Below are 17,244 nucleotides of genomic sequence, written 5' to 3'. Positions count from 1 at the left end.
TGCGTAACGGTGAGCTGCTTTTCTTTTCAGTTTTGTTGTTTTGTATGGGCCTCATTTAAAATTGCTAACATCTATGACAATATCTTGTCTTCTTTGCTAATTTGCGTATAAAAAGTTTAAATACTGATTAACGTTTTCTCAAAATGGAAATAAGACCATTGTTTTTCTAACTACTGAATAACAAATATTTATATAATGCTTGCCATGTGCGTATTTTAAAATTACCTTAAAATATTACCACATTTAATCCTCCATATAACCTGATGAGGTAGGTAATGCATTTTACAGGTACATTTACACCTATTTAAAAGGAAAAATTGGGCTGGGTGTGGTGGCTCATGCCTGTAATCTCAGCAGTTTGGGAGGCCAAACTGGGTGGATCACTGGAGCCCAGGAGTTTGACACCAGCCTAGGCAACATAAGGAGACCCCATATCTACAAAATAATAATAATAATGAATTAGCCAGGCATGGTGGGGTGTGCCTGTACTCAGGAGGCTAAGGTGGGAGGATTGCATGAGCTCGTGAAGTTGAGGCTGAGGTGAGCCGAAATTATACCACTGCATTCCAGGCTGGGTGACAGAGAGAGACACTGTCTCTTACTTTTCCAATAAAGGAAAAATTGGAATTCAAACTCAGGCAGTATGGGGACAGAATCCACTCTATGCAATATTACTTCTAATATATATATATTTTTTACAAATACATGCTTACTGGGGGAAAAATGAGAAAAGACAGACAAGAAAAAAAGAAGAAAGAAAAACTTCACCTATAATGGTTTTATCTCAGGTGAGATAAAACCGCTAATAACATTTGTGACACATCCTTCAAGGTTTATTTTCCCCATATAGTATAAAATATAAAATGGGATATGTATCTAGCTCATAATTGGCTTTAACTTTCACATATATGTGCATATTTATCTTTAGAATCAATAACTGCATCCTTTTTACCATTGATGATTATTCCACTGAATGTACATATTGCATTATATTTAACTGATTCCATATTAACATAAATTTAGGGATTTTGTGTGCTTTACATTTTCACTATTATAAACAAAGCTGCAATACATTTCCTTTTAGCCAAATCTTCCAACACTGGTCCATTTATTTTCCTTGGCAAATTCCTAGAGTGAAATTGTTGTTTGGGGATCAAAAGTTATGCACATTTTGACATGCATTGCCAGATTGCCTTCTAGAAACTTATTCACGCAAATTTCCTCAAACACTTAATGAAAGTTCCCATCTCTCCAGTGTAGAGGCCCTTCAGGTTAAAAACCATTTCTTGTTGCTTTAAAAGCACCTTACATTGTAAAGCTTTAAAAATTTTTTAACATAAAAAATTGCTTTCACATTTATTATTTCATTCGATCCTTCAACATTAGGAGAGTTTAGCTGTGGATCACCAAATGTTTTAACCTTACAAATTGCCAAATCATGTAACCTGGCAAATTATTTGCTGTGTGGTTTTTAAATAAAGTGTTATGTACTCAATTAAAATTTTCTCCTAAGAAGGAGTGCTTTTTATAAAACTGAACTAATAAAAGGGAATAAATTATTGAGACCATCCAAAGGTTAAGGAAATTTATCCTGTGCTTATAGACATTTTTTCCAGAAAGTTGGAAAAAACAAGTGTAAGAAAATTGAGAAGAGAGGACCCAGTCATGCATTACAGTGAAGAGGAGGAATTTCCATCTGTTGCAGTGCTACCCACCTCTCTGTCTTTTCTTTCGACCCCACTGCTTGTTCTACTATGTGCTTTCAATAACCTGAAGAGTCACACATCCAAATTGTAGAAATTCTTCCCCAAATCTATGTGGCATCTGTGTTAAGAAATACAGCTCAATTTATTTCAACAATGACATCATTGACATACACATTTGTGTAATGTTTTGGAATTGCCTTGTGTAGTCCCTTGAGAAATCAGACACATCGTTTGTCCTATCTGACCCAACATATAATAAGCATATTATGAAGAACATGTAGTGAAGCAGATTATCTTCATTCACCGAACTGGCTCTAATTTACTTCTTATAATCTTTATCAAACTCACCCTCAAAGGAAGATTTACCACTGTTGAGAGTATTATAAAGAACCAAAGTGTGTTCTAGAGAAAGTAGCAAAAGAAGAGTTTTTAAATAAAAGTAGGCATTGATGGTATCCATGGAACAAGCAGATAGCTTTTCCAAGTAACTGCTGGCAAATGGATATCATGCATTTGAATGTAAATTCTGGTATTATGATGTTCTTCAGAATACTGATATTTTGTGCTGATATCCTATATATCGTGCAACTGCTTCGTCATTCAAATGAGAATTCATTACCTATTTTCAGGTGGGAAATGGTGGTGCTCACCAGTATCTCTGTTCCTTCTCTTCATTTCTGACACACAGCTAGACGACACTTACCAGCTTTCTTGCAGTGAACTGGAGTCATGAAATGTGGATGGAAGTGATAGGGATCTTTTTCAGGGCTGGCCTCAGAACCCTCTCCACAGTCCTGCATATTGTCTTATTCCCTTTCTGCTGGCTGGCGGCAGGGCTTTGCATAGAGAACTCTGAAGCACTGGAAGAGTCTGGAACCACTAGATGGATGGATCCTGGGTCCTTGAATGACTGCATGAAGCGGACCTCTCACATACATACAGACACTTCATTCAATTTCAGTGGTCTCTGATTTGAGTGACAAATGAATATTTACTACGATAAGTAACTGGGATTTCAGGCTTGTTATAGCAATTAGCCTCCCCTCACACAATTTTGGCTTAAATAGAAATAACATTGGCCAGGCGCAGTGGTTCATGCCTGTAATCCCAACACTTTGGGAGGTCCAGGTGGGCGGATCACTTGAGGTCAGGAGTTCAAGACCAGCTCTGGCCAATATGGTGAAACCCCGTCTCTACTAAAAGTACAAAAATTAGCCAGGCATGGTGGTGCACACCTGTAATCCCAGCTACTCAGAAGTCTGAGGTAGGAGAATCTCTTGAACCTGGGAAGTGGAGGTTGCAGTGAGGAGTGGAGATCGTGCCATTGTACTCCAGTGACAGAGCAAGACTCTGTCACAAAAAAAGAAGAAATAACATTAAACATTTATTCATGTTCTTAGAAAAAAATGCAATTTGACATGTACTTATAACTCACCTGCATTTGTTTGTTGACTATGTAATGAATGTGCAAAGATTAGGTTACCAATCCTGGCATATAAATTATTTTCAATAACATAATATTCCAAGTAGGTCTTAGCGTTTTATTACTACTGATTAATATAAATTAAATAACATAAAAACCTTTCACTTTGCTCAAATGGGAGAATGGCCATCTCTATTATGCTACCCAGTGGGTTTTAGTTCCTGAACTTTCACACTCTCAGACCATCTCTGCTCATGACTTTATTGTAGGTAACCAAGATCCTATAAACTCAAAAGAGAATGAGACACTTCAAAACCCCATTTTCTCCCTCTCACAAGTCCTTCAGATCCACAGGGTTATTATGAACTATAAAATTAGTACCACTTCCTATTTATCATTTAAAGAATATTTTGAAATTTTGATATCAGGTTCTAAGGTTATCATATCCATATTCCTTATCATTATTTTTGATAGCTTAATGTGTCTTGATCATCTTATTGGCTATATTTATTATACTTCACCAACTTTTTCAACCTCAGACTAAAGTTCATACAACAAATCCAGTTCATTGCCTAAAAACTAGTTGCCAGTGAACTGTGACTGAGTAAATGACTGCTGTTTTGAGATTAGCCAGAAAAAAATGGAACATTGAGCTCATAAGGCATGAAACCATGCAGAAAAAAATTATAAGAAATAGATTCCAAGAGTGTTTCCATCATCAACTGATTATTGCCAAAGACCATGTCATGTTTCCCATTTAGATTTTGCCAGGAAGAAAAGCTAACCAGCAATGCCAATCACAGGTGTTTGAAGAAGAGGATTTTTCAATTTTTCCTTGACAAGCAATTGATTAAATTAGGAATGTCCTCAATGATGCTGAGGCATTGTGCTACAAGGTGCTCTAATCGAACAAACTCTTGGAAATCAAGTTGACCTGGGGTCAAATTCTGACTGTGTTTGTCACTGTCGCTGTGAGTTTGAGTAGGTTGTTTGAATTTCCTTTCTCTCACCAGTCACTTAGGAAATTAGTATCTACAGGATTCTGAGCATATAATAGATGCTCAATAATTCTCCTAGCATTTCTTATAATTTGCTTTTTAAAAATTGTAATAGAGTTAGCTATTCACTGAATGTTTGCCGCTTTCAAAAACTTTGTGAGATGGGCCCTAGTCTGGTTCTAAAATATAGGGATACTTTTAGTCTGTGTGAGACTCAAAGCCAAGGACTTCACTTCATAATCACTATGCTCCTTTGGCAGTCTGCAGTTATCCTGTCGTGTCACTTACCTGTCTCCCCACTTAGGGTGCATGATTTCTTATTGAACAGGATAGGAACTCTGAAGCCGGGAAACTGAATCCTACTTTCCTAATCACTAGACTGATTGCAAAAATAAATGTCACTTCCTTGCACTCGAAGGACCTACTATCTAGTGTGGGCAATTGGTAAATCAACATTTTCAACATAGTGCAGTAGACATTTACCAAATCAGGTCTACATGAGGAAATTGGGGAAAGTTTCACAAAATTCCCTTTTACAAAAGAAAAGATAGTTGGATTGGATCTTGAAGGAAAAATAGATATTTACCAGGTGTATAGAGTAAGGGAGGAAGAGGAAGAGATTCCAAGCCGAAAAACAAAACCAAAAATAAACAAAACAAAAACAGTGAAGTAGCCTCAAATAGAGTTTGGAACATATTAGGTATTCAATAAATGTTGAAAGTAGGAAGAGAACGTAGACCTTTGCAATGGAAGGAAAAATTAACTTTGAGGCAACTGGTTGCTCAGTGGTAAATGTTAGGAGAGAGGATGGTAATTTTGGGCTGGATGATAAAGTCCCAAAATCTGCAGCAGAGTTTAGACTTCATCCTGTAGGGTTTCAGAGACAAGTGGAACTTTGAGAGATAAGTGACCTCATCAGATTCCCATTTGTAAAGATACCATATTGCACTGATTTTAAGACATACTTTTAAAATATTTTAACAGTTCTAAAAGTAAGATGCATCCTACATTTAATGGCATATTATAGTTTGACAGTGTGAATTTTCTTTCTCGGTAGTGTATAAAGTAACATTTTTGCTTACAAATGATGGCATTTTTAATAGAAGATTGAAATTATGGCAGTAGAGTAACAGAAGAACAATGAGTGGAAACAAGGAAACCCATTGGGAGATTTATCAAATAGCGTAGCTGTGGGATAATGAGCAGTGGTGTAAAACAAAATATGCATTGATAGATTTTAAAATTCCAAAATAGGAGTTTCTGAATTTGATGGATTAAATCTACCTTTTGGTTTTCCTATTTGTTATTTACTTTGCTTTGCTGCACAGCTAGAACCTGAAGAAAGCTCCTAGCTTTTCACTAAAACCATGATTCTCAGGTGAATAACTTAAGTATAAATAGTATTATTTAATATCTGTTAGGCACTGAAATTTTTCAAGGAAAGTACAAGCCCTGTGTACTAAGAAGGACTACTTTTAGTACTGTATCCAAGGGTGTCCGCTCTTTTCTCTGAGATTTCTTGTAAGAAACACAAAAAGTTTAAAAGCATTGGAAAAGGCTTCAGATATCCCCAGATCCAACTCTTTCATTTTGTAGATGAGGAAAATGAAATCATGGGGTGCTGATGACTTTACATTTGCTGACTCTTAGCAGCGGGAGTAGTTTGGAGTAGTTTGGAACCCTCCTCCACCATCCTGTGTATCAGCAGGTTACCTGTTTATTTACCTCTGGATTGGCTCAGACTCCAGTTCTAGTCTTGAGCGGACAGTACAAAAGTATCTTCTACCCCAATTGCCACTATTTAAAGTTAATAAATTTGTTACCAGTTCTCCTCTCTTTTTATTGTCTCTTTATTACTTTTGCCTGGACACCGGGTTGTGTGCATTCTAACCTCTGCTGATTAGATGACGGTGTCTGGGATAGGGCTCTATGGCCTGGGCATTTGCTGCCTACCTCACCTTTCCCTTCTTCTCTCCCCTCCCCTCCCCTCTCCTCCCCTCCCTCCCCTCTGTTCCCCTCTCCTTTCCTTTCCTTTTATCCTTCCTTCCTTCCTTCCTTCCTTCCTTCCTTCCTTCCTTCCTTCCTTCCTTCCTTCCTTCCTCCCTCCCTCCCTCCCTCCCTCCCTTCCTTCCTTCCTTCCTTCCTTCCTCTTTCCTTTCTTTCTCTCAACAGGGCTCAGGTGATCCTTCCACCTCAGCCTCCTGAGTAGCTGGGACTACAAGCATGCGCCACCATGCCTGGCTAATTTTTCTATTTTTTTGTAGAGGTGGGGTTTCACCGTGTTGACCAGCCTGGTCTCTAACTCCTGAGCTCAAGCAATCGGACTACCTCAGTCTCCCGAGGTGCTGGGATTATAGGTGTGAGCCACTGCGCCCTGCCTAGTGCTTTGAGTTTCTGATGGGCACCACCTGTCTTTCTGTGCACCAGATACTATCATACTACCCTGAGGCACTTTGCCTGGTACCAGAGTAGCAGTTTCTAGCATACAGAACTCTGCCAAAGTACTATTTTTTACCTTCATCTGATTTTGTATGTGGCATGCCAGGGGTAGCTCTATTGGATATTTACTTTTTTCTTCATGCCCCAAATTCTGGCATCCTTATTCAATATGAAACTCCCTTCTTATCTCTAAGAAATAGTATGTGCCAGTAGGGTATGCAGTGCTGTGGTCCTTCTTATTGGTTGGGCCAACTTTTTTATTCACCAGGAATCCTTTCTAATTGACCTCATTGGTCAGGCATCCGTTCTGATTAATCAGTGCTCATGCATTTTAGTTCTTAAATATTTTTACTGTCTCCTCCGCTTCCTAGCAACCATTAATTGAGCACATGAAACTGACTGTATGCGAAATGCTTTGGATATCTCATCTCTTTTAACCTTCATAGTAATCTCATCATGAGGTGTGATCAGACAGATTTTTACAGATGGGGAACTGAGGTTCAGAGAAATTACATAAATATTCTGAGGACATAATCCATGTCCCTGGGTTAGGATTCAGATCTGGGACTCGGTGACTTCGTGCCTCACTGTGGCACTGTAGTGCTCTCAATCTGGACCCAACTCATTGTACACTGAATCTGGTCTGTTTATCTTATTCCACATTAGAACATCCTGCTAGGTTGTAAGATACTTCCATGTCCTTACTTGCTGGTTTGGGTGGTGGCCATTTACCTTATTCAGAACCATGAGTTCACCTAAGGCCTACTGACCAATAGAACTTCTAGGTCTTTCCCATCTCCCTGTCTTCTTAAATGCTGAAATGGCCAGGGAAATGAGACAAACTGGCCTAAAGTGATAAATCGATTTCATCATTGTCCTGTTCCTCAGCTATCTAAAGCCTGTCTAGGTGATGCAGGTACTGCATATGTCAATGTCAGAACTGTGCAAATGCAATATATCCTTGTAACAAACCTGCACATGTACCCCCAAATCTAAAATAAAAGTTGAAATTATATTAAAAAAATTAAAAAAAAAAGAACTGTGCAAAGATTTAAACATCTTTCTTCTTGTTACATTCTGAAAGCCACCAAAAGAGTAAAGGGAGAATTCCCTTTGGTCTGTTTCTCATTCTAAACTTTTTTTTTTGTTTAAGTTCCTAAAATAAAATTGTGGGAGTCTAAGCATATCATCAAGGAAGTTTATCTGCAAGTAAAGCAGTAAAATACTCATTTAAAACTCATTTAAAAAGTGCCTTAGACTGGGTGCAGCGATTCACAGCTGTAATCCCAGCACTTTGGGAGGCCGAAGGGGGTGGATCACCTGAGGTCAGGAGTTCAAAACCAGCCTGGCCAACATGGTGAAACCCCGTCTCCACTAAAAGTACAAAATTAGCTGGGTGTGGTGGCACATGTCTGTAATCCCAGCTACTCAGGAGGCTGAGGCAGGAGAATCGCTTGAACCTGGGAGGTAGAAGTTGCAGTGAGATGAGACAGCGCCATTGCACTCCAGCCTGGGCAACAAGAGCGAAACTCTGCCTCAAAAAATAATAAATACATAAATTAATTAATTAGAAAGATAGAAAGAAAGAAAGAAAGAGCCTTAAAGTACACTTGGTGTTCTAAATGTGAACAGATCATGAATCTAAAATATTCCAATTTAATATTTACTGAGCACTTGAATTGCTCCCAACTCTTTTCTACATACTTTATGTGCATCCTCTCATTTAATTCCCCAACAATCTATGTGAGAGGGACTATTATTATCTTAATTTTAAAGATGAGGAAACTTAGGCACAGATTAGTTAAATAATGTCTTAGATAATCTAGGTTATATGTGGGAGGCTCAGGATTTGAAGATAGGCAATTTGATTCCAAAGCACAAGCTCTTGATATAACCTAAAGAATGATAATGTTTTATTTAAACAGATATACAAGAATCAGATAAACAGATGAATGTTGCTTTTCAAAGCACTAGCACTGTCACCTTGGAAAAATATACCCTTTCTAAGAATGTTGATGTTTCTTAAAATGTTTTTGCAACTGATCTCTTATCTACTTACAAATCTACAAACAAACTAGACTTGTTAGGTTTATATCTTTGATTTGATGAGAAACACTATTACCTTAGTATAAAGATAGTTTCTTTATAAAAATTGGTGAATATTGCTCAACCCATGGAAATATACAAGAATAGGTAACTTCCCAAAAAAGAAATATAATTCACCCATGAACTTATAAAACAATGAGAAAATGCTTTTTATCTATCAAATGACAACTAGTTCTAAAGACTAGCAATATCCAGGATTGGCAAGAATGGGGGCAATAAAGACTTTCATGAATTATTGGTGGTAGTATAACTTGGTACATTTTTTCTGGAAAGCAGTTTGGAAACATGTATCAAAATATTAGCTGGACATATTCTGATTTAGATATCACAATTCCAAGAAAAAATTCTTATTCCCAGAATACTTATTCTAAGACAATTTCTTATTAAGAACTCTTTTACAAAGAAGATAATAAGGGCCCGGCACAGTGGCTCACACCGGTAATTCCAGAACTTTTGGGAAGCAGGCCTCCCTGGCTTAAAGCCAGGAGCTTGAGAACAGCCTAGGCAACATAGCAGGAACCCGTCTCTACAGAAAATTAAAAAATTATCCAGGTGTGGTGGTGTGCGCTTGTATTCCCAGCTACTCAGAAAGCTGAGGTGGGAAGATTGCTTGAGACTGGGAGGTTGAGGCTGCAGTGAGCCATGATTGTGCCACTGCACTCTAGGTCAAGGGCACAAATATCTAGGAGCCAGGATGTTCATCATAGTGTTGTTTATAGTTGAAAATTTGAAAATAACTAAATGTTGAGTAATGGAGTGTTGACTAAAATAAGTCTATGTAATGGAAAATTATAGTTATTAAACTGATGATGTGGTTCCATATTTATTGTTTTGCAAAGATATCTGTGATATATTGTTGATGTTAAAAATGCAGATAATAATATAATAATTATGGTAGAATCTCAACTTATATCATTTTATTTATATCTGTATTCATCTCCATAGCTATCTACACAAAATCAGACAGATATTGACACAGTTCTGGAAAAGATAGTCACCAATATATGAAGTATTATTATCTTTGTGTGTTAGGATTTTATACAATTTTTATTGTCTTCAATATATTTTTATATTGTTAAATCTTTATTTTATAGTATATTTTCTCTTTATACTTAGGAAAAACAATAACTCTGCATTTTAAATAATTACTGTTATCCAGGCGAATCATTCACAGTCTTTCCTGGACACAGGTCACAATAATTTTGCATTGTTTTCAAGAAATGAAATACACTCACAAATGAAGTGAACTTGCCATATCTGAAGACATTCTTTTGTCATGTGAAAGATTAGTCTCAAAAGAGAATTTGCAAAATTGTTTCATAGCATTATGGACATAAGAGTCTCCAAATGATGATGGCACTTCAATTCTCAACATTTATTTGGAGGTATATTTCTGGACTATTTGTTAACAACATCATCTCGCTGCTTTTATTATTGTACCTCATTTGCTCTGTTTATTCACATCAGCTTTCATAAAAAATTTGAGAGCTGAGGCCTAAAGAAATTCTCTCACCCGGTAGATGAACAAGCTGTAATTTTTTTAGCTTTGGCATGCATTGGTAAATGAATGCATATTTTTACTTGCTTGACCAAGCTCAGGAATCTGCAAGTCTGCTAACATTGCATTATGTGGATGATGCCGTGAATAATACCATGTGCCCTGTTGCAAAAGCTGAAGATGCGCTTGTGGAATTTATTCTTTATTCCGATTTATGAGGACTGCTGCACACAAATAGATTATTGTAGTGTCTGTGATTAATGGGACACCACACGGCTGCGTGGACTTCATAAATCATTTGATGCAATGTCTGAGTGAATTTTACTTGCAAAATCAGTTTCAATCAGCTTGACTTGAAAACTAGGTAAAGCAGAAGGAGGCATCTGATGGTGGGAGGTATCTTGGTGGTGCAGCAGTCAGCACTGTGTCCAGTTTTATGTCTCTTGTTATCAGCGATGTGGAAGAGTGAATAAACAGCACGTTAATTAAATCTGCAGATGGAATTAGAAATGTCACAAATGCTGAGAAGGCCAGGGAAGTGATACAAATTGGCCTAAAGTGATGTGAGACTTGAAATAAAGGCCAAAAATACAACAGACTTGAGTGTGTGTGCACACGCACATATACACACAAGAATCAATAAGTGATTCGAGAAGTCAGCTAATTTCATAACTCTCTTAAGATTCCAAATATCATATGAAAACAATTTGGGAATAATGAATATTAAAAAATGCCTGTAGGGTTTTATTCTAAGATCAACATTTAGCATTTGTTTTGTTTTTAAAATAATGATTTCATTGCTTTTTTGATACATAAGTAATACATATTCATTATAGAAGAACAAGAAGATACAGATCAACAACAAATAAAAAATATCATCTATGATCCCACTGTTAGTGGGATATATAATCATACATGTATATAAACAAAAACGAGAAAACGAGATCATACTGCATATTTAATTTGGTATCCAACGCTATTCATGTAAAAATATTTCTTTTTTAAAAGGCCAGGTTTCTGAGAATCTTGCTTGATACTCACCTTTCTCTGGCTCATTGAATTTATTACCTTTAATCTTAGTAATTGGAAGCTCTGAGAAAATTACAAAAGGCTAATATTTGTAAAGGCAAACACTGAAGAGAAAAAAAAGAAAAGGAATTTTCTTTGAATTCTCTACCTACTACTCAGAAATTCCTGACATTGCTAGCTAACTATCTATTTATCTTAACCCTAATGAGTCAGTCTTTCACCAAAAGCACAGTCACAGAACCTCCTCTGTCTTTCTTGACACTGTGGGGAGGATGGCCCCTGATCCTGAGAATTATTGGCAATTCAGTAGAATTGTTGTTATGAACCAAGGAACATTACCACTTCCACAAAGGATTTAAAAGGAGAAGGCAATTCTCTACACGATTATTCACAATGGTCAAAGAAGATAGTAATCTAAGATAAATGCTTTTCATAGGGTTAGGTCAGAGGAAGGATGAAGGAGGGAAAAGGAAGAGAGAGAAGGGGAGGGTGGAAGGAAAGAAGGAAGGAAGGAAGGAAGGGAGGAAAGAAGGGAAGAAGAAGTCTGTTTTTTTCCCTTTGAAATGTAGCTTTGAGCATACATGAATGTGTATATAAGTTGGAATTTTATCTCTAAGGAAAACTGAATAAATGAAATAAAAGCCTAATTTAAACTAACATAGGCAGAATCTGAATCCACTATGAATCAAACCTGAAAGTATAGGGGAAAGATTAAGAATCAAGAGAGACCAAAATGATTCTTGGAGGTAATTTAGGAACATTGAATTTGGCATCAGATAGGCTTAACAGGAGTTCAGCTTCCTCTTTCCTGGCTATCAGTTCTCTGTGAGGAGGATCACAGCCAGGCTGACCTGGGCTAACCTATTCTTGCCGTGGCCAGGTGAAAGGGACAGAGCTATGAGCAGGTGTCAGGGTACCCAGATTTGGTTTTTCTGTCCACCATCCGGCTGTCACTAAGTGATTCCTATCACTTCTTTGAGCCTCAATTTTCTCACTTATGAAATGATGAGTTTGCCCTGGATCATCTCTAATGTCCTGTTCAACAAGACCTGTAGTTCCGAATTTTGGCTGCGCATTAGAATTGCCTTGAGAGCTCTTAAAATCCACCGGGCAAGGGCCTCGCTCCAGACCATTCATTTATATCAGAATCTCTGGGGTGGGTCGAAGAGACAAACATCAGTATTTGTATGCTCCCCCAGTAATTCCAATGCGCTACCAAGGTTGGACATCTCTGAACAACACCAGACTATTTTTTATTCTTAAAAAATTAAAAAAATATAGCTAACACTCATTGGATGCTTGCTATACACCAGCAACACTTCATACACTATACTTCATTTAATCCTCCCAAGGACCCCAGGAGTTACAGTTTACCATTTCTCCAATACCATAGCTACACAAATTGAAGCGCAGAGTTGTTAGGTAATTAGTCTGAGGTTACCCAGCTAGTAAATAGCAAGCTAGAATTCTAACTTAGAATTCCAGAAGCCATGACCTAGTACCCTAGACCTTCCTGCACACTAAGTCATGCTGAAAATACAGAATCTGAACAGCCTCTTGTAAGCGGAGTGCAGCTTTGCATGTTTGGTAGTACTAGCATTTTTTCTGTAATGTAAAACTGTGTGAGGATATTTCATTCTGATTCTACTTCCTGTCTCTACTTCCAATTTTACAACTTATTTTAATTTTTGCTTAGAGTGAGTGTGATATGGGCTGGGTTGTAAAGCATCTGCACAAGTATAGCCTCATGTAATGTTAACTACTGCTTATTATATAATGCGTACTATGTGCTAGCCACCATCCTAGGTGCTTGTGTTATAGTATATATTTTGCATGTATATATTTGTATATATTTATATTTATATATATATTTTAAATGACCGCAATATATTGAATCTCCTATCAAGAAGTAGTGTCTATTACTTTACCTCTTCACTCTGGACTTGGTCATAGGCTTGCTTAAACCAGTGAGATATTAGCACCTGTGACATAAGGCTTGAAAAGTGCTTGGGCACGGGTGTGTGACCAGTCACTCTGTAAAAAAGCCCAGTAAGGCTACTACATGCGAGCGACACATGGCTCAGTCACCCCAGCCAAGTATAAGACATGTGAGTGAGACCATGTGGGACCAGCCAGCCCAAGCAGACCTGTGAACTGACTCCCAGAACATGAATGGATCCAGGAGAGACCAGCAGAAGAACTGCTTGGTTGCACCACATGCAAACTGTCAACACAAAAGAGTTATGAGCTGATAATTATAATTGTTGTCTCAAATTATTAAGTTTTGGGTAAGTTTTCTATGTATCAAAAGCTAACTGATACACATAGATTAGCTTCATAATTTCTCATACAATACTATGGGGTCAATTTTGTCATCATATCCATTTTATAAATGGGGAAACTGGGTACAAAGAGGTTAAGTAATTTGTCCAAAGTCATTTAGCCAGGAAGTAGTTGCATGAGGATGTGAACTTAGGCTGGCTTTAAAACTCATGTTTTTAACATCCATGTAAGTGTATATCTTGTAAGTGCATGCTTTATTGCGTTCATGCTCAATGATTTGGATGAGGAACAGCATCAAAAAAAAAAAAAAAAACCCAAAACCCAAAAAAAACAAACAACAAAAAAAGCCAAACCTAAATAAATAAATAAATAAATAAATAAATAAATAAATAAATAAATAAATAAAAGTCATGACAGTGATAGTGTGACAAGCTTTGACTTCCCTGATCCCTCTTAAGGAAAGCTATTCATTTTCCCACCAGCACCATGACGGTGCTTTCTGAAAGTCTGTGTACTGGCATTTCTCATCCTGTATTGTCTCATATTGATATAGTTGTTTCTTTTGATAACCTGGGATCTCTGTGTCTGATTTATACAGCCCTAGTGCCTGGCACAGAACCTGGGAAATAGTATAAGTTTAATAAATCCTGATAGAACAAATGGGTGAAGAAAAAAGAAGATGTAAACAAATGAGTAGCTTTCCTTAAGGGGGATCAGGGAAGTCAAAGCTTGTCACATCACCATTGTCATGACTTTCATTATTTTTTTTCATAGTCTCCTCATGTGTTTACTTTAAAAATGTGGGGGAATGCTCCTTTATTAACATTGTTTTACATAGTTCCTTCGTGGCTCTCTCTCCCCTACCTTCCTTCCTCCCTCCCTCCCTCCCTTCCTTCCCACATCCTTCTATTCTTATAGCTCACCTACTGTGGAATATTCATCACAGCAGCAATTCATTGAGACTTCCAATCCGTTGACTTTCCCTTTCCTCACCATGTCTGACCCACCCCTATTCTTTCCCGTCCCTCCACCTCCCACCATGTTCTCTTATCTCTAAGCTTGTTCTCTTCTCAGCTTAGGGCCTGGTGCGCGCTGTTCCCCCGCCTGGCATACAGTTCCGCCTCATACCTGAATGACTCACTTCTAGTAGTTTGTATTTCAGCCTAAAGATTACCCAGTCAAAGAAATCTCCTCTAACTACCCTATCTAAAACAGCCATTTGGTCTATCAAGCATAGCCATTACATAATCCTTTGCAGTTCTCTGTAAAGCATTTATTATCAATAAGAGTTTTTCTTCTTGCTGATTTGTGGTCTGTCTTCATTAATTTCAGTATAAGCTCCATAAAAGCAGAGACCTTGTCTCTCTTGTTCATTGAGAAACTGTGCCTGACAATAAAGTAGTTACTCAGTATATATCTTAAAAAGGGAGGAAAGAAAGGAAGGAAGGCATGAGAATTACTTGAACTAGGGAGGCAGAGTCTACAGTGAGCCGAGATCATGCCACTGCACTCCAACCTGGGCCACGGAGGGAGACCCTGCTTCAAAAAATAAAATAAAAAAAACTGTACATATTAATTATTACATGTCAGCTAAAGCTAAAGGGAAAAAAGATGCCCCTAGTTTCTATTCAAATAAAAGTCAACACCCATTAATTTGTATATATATATTGTCTGCCTTTAGCTGTGAGTTCATTTCTTCAGTTTTAGTTACCTGCAGGCAACTGACATCAGAAAGTATTAAGTGAAAAATTCCAAAAATAAATAATTCCTAAGTTTTTAAAAGAAAACAAAACAAAAAATCTGTACATATTTTCTTCAGGAAACTTGTAGTTTAACCTCAAATAAGAATTGGGAATCACGTTTTGAGTTTAATTTTAATTCAAAAATTGAAATGGTTATGAGTTGGAACTGGTGCAAATGGGAGTAAAGTTTTTGGGTTTTTTTTTTTTCCATAAGGCAAAACAATTAAAGAGAGAATGTACAACCTATGGCTGATGTTCTCAACCATTTAAGACCACATTGTCCCTTTAATAACAAATATTTTGTAAGGTCCTTTATACATTCTTTAGATGTAATTTATAGCTAACCCATATATACAAAGCTATATATATATATATATAGCTCTCTCTATATAGCTTTATATAGAGAGAGCTATATATATAGGTTAGCTATAAATTACATTTATATAACTATTATATGGATATATATTTATATATACATAATTTTATATACAAATTTATATATACATATAGCTCTCTATATAGCTCTATATATAGCTTTATATATAGGTATAGCTATAAATTTATATTTGTGTGTTTAGATATACATATATAGTCTTAAAATTAATATAATTCTCTAAAACGAGGATGAATTAAAAGAAAACAATTTATAGTAAAATACTCTGTATTTCAACATGGAAGTGTTTAGACACAATTCCATCAGAAGACACAGAACAGTAGGCATGTGCTTACACCCCTGCACAGCATCCCCTGTGACTTTAACAGCTATGAATGCAGACTGGTATAGGTGCTATGTTGGTGACCTAAATTCCAGGAACAGCATTTCTTTGAGTGATATATTTTATTTTTTTAGAACGGCAAAGAATCATTTACCAAGAACTCTTGGTAAAGTTTTAAAGTTAAAAAAGAACAACCTTTTATTTACTGGATTGTTGCATTCCTGAAAAACTCAGTTTATATTAGGACTGTAAAACCACTTTGTGTTTATATGTAAAAAGCATTAGATTCTAGGTTGAGATAATTATAAACAACTCTTTTTGCTTTCATAAAAAAAGTTAGTAGTACATTAAAAAAAAGGTGCAGGACATAGACAATTCTTTGTTTAAAGGACTAGTCCATAAAGTGTTGGAAGCATATTGTTCCGGTGGCCTGCCTACTGTGTGTCAGGAACACCACTCTCCTACAGTCATTGTAGCCGTAAAGCACTACCCCATAAAAAATCATTGGTATAGGTCATGTCCCACTAAGAGCTAGGAGAGAACTGTTTGTGATGAAGGAATGACCTTTTATTTTACATTGAAGTCGTCAAGCATCGTTGTGTAGGTAGGGCACTGCATAGCCCTAGAGGGCACTAGTTACAAAGACTGTGAGGCACCCTTCACCTATCGAATAGAAATCGTAAGCTTGCTGGTGGCTCCGGTGATGCTACCTGTGAGAACACAGTAGTTTCCTTGATCCATGGTTTCACTTGCTGCAGTGTCAGTTACCCCCAGTCAACCACAGTCCAAAAATACTAAATGGAAAATCTCAGAAATAAACAATTCGTGTTTTACATTGCATGCTGTTTTAAGTAGCATGATGAAATCTCACACCTTCCAGCTCTGTCCCACCCAGGATGTGAACCATCCCTTTGTTTAGGTACCTATGCTGAATACACTACCCACCCGTTAGTCACTTAGTGGCCTTCTGGGTTATCAGATTGGCTATTGTGGTATCACAGTGCTTGTGTTCAACGAACTCTTATTTTACTTCATAATGGCCCCAAAGCACAAGAGTAGTGATGCTAGCAATTCAGATATGGCAATGAGAAGCTGTAAAGTGCTTTAAGTGAAAAGGTAAAGTCTGGGCACGGTGGCTCACGCCTGTAATCCCAGCACTTTGAGAGGCCGGGGTGGGGAGGGATCACTTGAGGTCAGGAGTTCGAGACTAGCCTGGCTGACATGGCAAAACCTGGTCTCTACTAAAAAGACAAAAATTAGCTGGCCGTGGTGGCAGGTGCCTGTAATCCCAGCTACTCAAGAGG

This window comes from Chlorocebus sabaeus, chromosome 14, assembly GCF_047675955.1.
Source record: "Chlorocebus sabaeus isolate Y175 chromosome 14, mChlSab1.0.hap1, whole genome shotgun sequence".
NCBI lineage: Eukaryota > Metazoa > Chordata > Mammalia > Primates > Cercopithecidae > Chlorocebus > Chlorocebus sabaeus.
The sequence above is the reverse complement of the archived record's forward strand: the minus strand, read 5'-3'. Positions refer to the sequence as shown.